This window comes from Hesperophylax consimilis, chromosome 5 (genome assembly GCF_061612785.1).
Source record: "Hesperophylax consimilis isolate HC1 chromosome 5, BYU_Hcon_1.0, whole genome shotgun sequence".
NCBI lineage: Eukaryota > Metazoa > Arthropoda > Insecta > Trichoptera > Limnephilidae > Hesperophylax > Hesperophylax consimilis.
This window is the reverse complement of record NC_142840.1, coordinates 316,087-321,650: the sequence shown is the minus strand read 5'-3', so window position 1 is coordinate 321,650 and position 5,564 is coordinate 316,087.

Here is a 5,564-nt window from a genome sequence, read left to right as displayed (position 1 = left end):
TAGAAAGAAAGAAGTAAAAGAAGAGAAAAATAAATATTTAATTTTTTTTGTTTATAAAACAAAAGAAACTCTTCATTGACGGCTGTAGTATCATTAGACGTAATATTAGCTCAACTTCTATTGTACAATTGTGAAAAAAAACAAAAAAAAATTGTTAAAAAAAATATGCTCCACCCTAATGAGAATTGCGAAAAATGGACCACCCTATTATATTGTGAAACGTTATTAAACGTCGGCCTAATGTAATTGTCAATCAAAGATATCATTTAATTTGGGCGAAAAAAAATGACGTAGGTATGTATATAAATAATATTGAGTGTTTGTTGACTTACGAGTAATTAAAACGCATATCGATTGTAATGTGGACTTACAATTTGTATTGTAGAACGCCGACATAAATGTTTTTAATATTATGTATATTAGCGTAAAAATCTAATAATATTATAAAACGCAAATATGCCTTGATCAAACAAGTGAATGACATCGTAAAATAATCGTAAATAATTATGAATTAGACAGTTTGACATAACCTCCCATATAATCATCTTGTTTACCAATTAGTGTTGACATAAAATTTGACAGCTACAAAAGCATAGATAAATCATAGATTTCATGAAAGATGAAAGTTTACGCAAGATTTTACCATAGAATAACGCAAATTATGAATTATCGTTACAAGAATACTGAGTGTATTTGAGGTTATGAAACAATATTCAAATCACTTGACATATGTGATACAATATTATGTCAATTAATCATGAAACATTTCACCAAAATCAGCACAACATGCAATCACCACGAGCCAAAACACGTTGAGGCGCCAATTGTTACCGGCCATATTTTATATTAAATGCCATCCCGAACTTTGCAGATTTTCTGCGCGCCAATACTCGGTCCTCGAGTAATGTTCGGGATGGGCAGAGCATGAAACTGTCGCCAAGGCATGGGCACACAAAGGATTACAGGTTCTACTGATTGTAGTGAAATGAAAGCAGTAGTTTTGTTTTTGCACATTATAAAACATGGAGAATATATTTAAGTAAACATGTTACATATTATGACTCGGCACTTACCCCCAGGGATCAAAAATTGGTTCTTAATTCTATCTAAAACTGATTAACCACTTAATTACGGAAAGTGAGCGGGGAGCTTCCATACGGCCGGCGGTGGTCTGTCCCAGACAGATCGAGCTGGCACCATCAGGGCTTTGGTCCAGGAGACGGGTCCAGCGTCTCCGACAAGGTGGCTGATAAGCGGTTCTGGAGCGTATCGGGTCTATCGTTTATGTAACATTAATGGAGCGAATCCATCCATTGAGCTGATCGGCAGATTACTTGAGCGGGTGCCGTCCGGGCTTGTGATTTTATTATCCGTATCTTATTAAGAAAAATACGGCTTGTATCGCGCCACTTGAGGTGAATGCTTCATTTCCCGGAGTCCGCGGAATAACGATTTGCAAGGGATCGCGTATATAAACTTCAGTAGAACATTATTTGTGATCTTCACGAACACACACACGGTCATCCATTATACGGACGTTTATTTAATAGAGCCTGCACCGACTTGGTTTTTGTAAAAAGGAACCGAATAACCCGCATCAGGAATACTGATGTACACTTTTTAATACGATCGCCCATCCAGGGTAAAAATGAATTATAATCTAATTGACTGTGCGATCATTACACGGCCGTCCCGCTCGTGTAACAATTCCAGAGTACCCAGCGAAAGGAAACGGAAACAAACAATAGACTGCCCGGCGGTCTATTTGTTGCCAGACCGTGCTCTCTATAATTTTAATCAAAATTAATGCTATGAATGGTACTTGTTCTGAAGAGGTGTTTTAAATAATTACTTTTAAATAAGACTTAACACCGCTTCATAACAGGTTTTCTCTTTTCGTTTTCTTAGTTTATAACTTGTTTAGTTTTATGGTTTTCTGTAAAAACTTATTTATTTCTACTAGCTTTGTTTTTTTATGTACATGCGCGGGAAAGAAAGGTATTTGCGTGATTTTTTTGTTTTTTTTGTTTTAAGGTAATTTTACTTCACTTCGCGGCGTAAAATTTCCGGGGGTTGCGGGGAATTGTAACGTAAAAGAAATGTGCAAGTTTGGATTGCCAGGGTAGTGCCCGATTATTGTTTTGTTGAGAGTTTTTCGGGTGGCTGCACTGCGATCGGTTTGACGGGCGGGCAGAATAACGCGGGTAGATTTAGATTGGAACAATACGGGAACAAAACGGGAGAGTACGATTCCGCGTTGTGCGTGGCGTTTTGCGGGAAAAAATTAAGATTGTACAAAAAATGGAAAAGAGCACGCAAATACCATGAACCGATCGTTCGGAGACTTTCCGTGTAAATTAACCAAACATAAACCAGACGTTTTGACTCCTGCGCGAGATCAGCCGGTTCTTTGTTCGAGTGGTATTGTTCGAAGAGATTAAAATATAAAATCAGTTATTTGAAAGTAAAAATGGTTTTATTTGTGAGGCGTAATTCCTTGGGGACTACACTGGATTACCAAGCATGCTGTCGAAGTGACACAAAGATGAATCATCATTGTTCCGTTAGACGTTAAATGGAAGCTGATTAATTGAGGATGGCCTCGCGCACTCGTTCGCACTCCATCTGTCGAATCTCCACCCGGCGCAACCTGCTCATCAGACGTGACAACATGAACAAGGTTCTTCAATGTTTTTTACACATTATGCCTGCTTGCTTTAGCCCCATAATAGCCCTGGTGATTGACAAGGGTCCATGCTCATAAGACGGGACATCAAACGGGACTTCAGACGTGACAACAGTTAATGGGTAAAATAAAGGGAGTCTTTCAGCCTTGTATAAAAACTGTCAGAGCGAGACTTGAGAGCCACTACGGTGACGACATCTTCTTTGTTGAGAGGGGGAAAATACACCAGTAGTGTGCTTCAAAAACACTGGCTACAAAATAATTACTAACCATTGGTATCAAGACAGGAGCTCCAACCCCGTGGAGGAACGTCGTCGGATTGTAAGAGCTGCTGCAGATATTATTAGAGAAGATATTCGATCACAAGTGTACACATTGGAAAATTACAGCCCATCAGATGACTTTCTTCAAGATGTGAACTCGGTGATTCCACATACAGTATCAGAGTTTTATGAGAGAGTGATAGGCAAAAAAAACATGGAAAGGCAGAAGGATGGAAAAGAAAATGTGTTGCCTTATCGCACGCCCTGATTTCAGCAGCACGGCCACGATCTTTCGTTTCATCACTCCTAACTAGTGTAGGTGCATATATGTACAAAAAATTTGGCTCAAAAAAACTCATTGATGCGCTTTCAGCCCTCGGATTTTCATGTTCTTACAAAGAGGCAACTCGACTTGAACAGTCTGCCATTCTGCATCCGGAAATTCCTATTCAAGATAATGCTTTTGTGCAATTCGTATTTGATAATGCAGATTTTAATATAGACACTTTGGACGGATGTGGAACGTTTCATGAAATGGGAGGGATGGTGGGTGGGACCACCCACCAAAGATGCAGTCCAGCAACACGCTTCAAGAACATACTTGCAAGTGCAGACTTGGCTTGGTCACGATAAGGATCCGACTGAATGGGGGTGGAAAAAGGATGCTGTTGGGTTACTTACTCCAGTAACAATGTTGAAGGAAGCTGCACCTCAGGCCTTGCTGAACTTCATATCATGTCAATGCAAAAAAGGTTGCGCTGGAAAGTGCACCTGCAGAAAGTCGGGTTTGAAATGTTCCCTACTCTGCATTCATTGCAATGGCAACTCCTGCGAGAATGCTGTAGAAGCCTTCGTTGATGACGATGACGAGGAATATGATGATATGAATATGATACCCAGTCGAGACAAATTTGGGTCATAAGACAGATAAAGAAGCTATTCAGGGCCAGAAGTAAGAAACTATAGTCAAGGGCTCGTACTTCTGTCTAAACTGATCTACCATTAATTTTATTTTTTGTTATGCTGACAACTTAACTAATAAAGAAAAGAATGTCAATAAATGTTAATTTTACGAAAATACCAATTTTTTATCTTTTTTATGTACCTTATCATCTTAATTGTATTAATAATCTTAAATGTATATTGTGATTACGTTGATAGGCATGTCAGACCAAGCTGCGAGCACAAATGTAGTGGCTTGGCCTATTTTAGTGGTCTTCCCATTGGGAATGTATGGCGACCGATATGCTGAAATAGTCTATCTACTATATGTATAGCTAGGTCTGACACAGGCATGACGATTGTTGTCAACGTATATGTTCTTAGAACAATAATTGTTAAAGATAAATAAAATCAAGGAATGCCAAGTTTAAAACACCTAACCTATGTTTCAATTTTTGGCCTGGTTTTGGTGGATTAGAGTTTGGATACGTAATAGAGATAAAAAATATAAATTATATACCTATTTCTTTAACGAAATTTTATTTTCTACAAAATTATTATCAATAAATTTTTCATAAAATTTGTACTGGAAACGAGGTATTTATAAAAAACCAAACCTAGTCGCGCAAAAAACTCGTTTTTTCAAAAATATACGCATTTTTACGACTTTCTACCTCGGTACCTATTAGAGATAGAAGAATTTTGTTTAAACAAAAGTTGTAGGTTATTTTATGTTCTATTATACTTGTTCAGATACTTTAGCCGAAATTTGCATTGGAAATGAGATATTTGGGAAAAACTAGATTTTGGCCCGATTTCGGCCAGTTTTTTCAAAATGGCGACGCGAGCACAGGTGCGCCAAGGTCGGAAACTCAGATTTTACATCAGGGGATCAGTTTATATAACATATAAAAAAATTGGGACTACCGGAATTACTTCGATCGCGACCCCCTTTTTGGCGCTAATTGCACTGGCCTATGCCTACTGAAGCATGTTGATGTTATAATCAACCTCGTGTGTGAATTGTAAATTATCAATTAATATTTTTAGGTGACGATTTACGTTTCCAGTAGGTATAGTTTATGTGTAAAAGATTTTCATGGTGATAGTTTTTCACAATTGAAGGTTTAATACCTACCTATGTTATTTTTAGGTTATGTATCATCTATTCGGGTAGTGTATATTTAAAATAAAATAAACCAATAACTTAGCAAACACCATTTTTATATTTAATGCTGATCGGGTTTCACTACAACCGTAGCTTCTTCGGGCAGTATACAATATTCAGTATATATTAAACTCATCAAGTGACATGTGTTCGTTCATATAAACATAATATATCTGCTACCTATAATTTGTAAATATTTTTTTTTACGATAGGAATAGTCTTGATATTCGAGTTTCTATTTTCGAATCCTACCCCCCCCCCCCCCCCCCCGAAGGAAAATTTTTTGTCCCTGTCCGTAGCTATTGCTCCCGCACTCCGAGCGATTCATTCGAATGGATCATTCGATTCTTTTGATGTTTCGGTTAAAAAAATTCGATTATATAAATATTTCGATCATTCCCATCACTAGATCATGCCTAGTTAGTCCATGTTTTTGTCTGTGGTTTCGTGGTTTACCAGAAATATCTATGAGTGGTATTCGTGTATATTTATGTGCATTATGTAT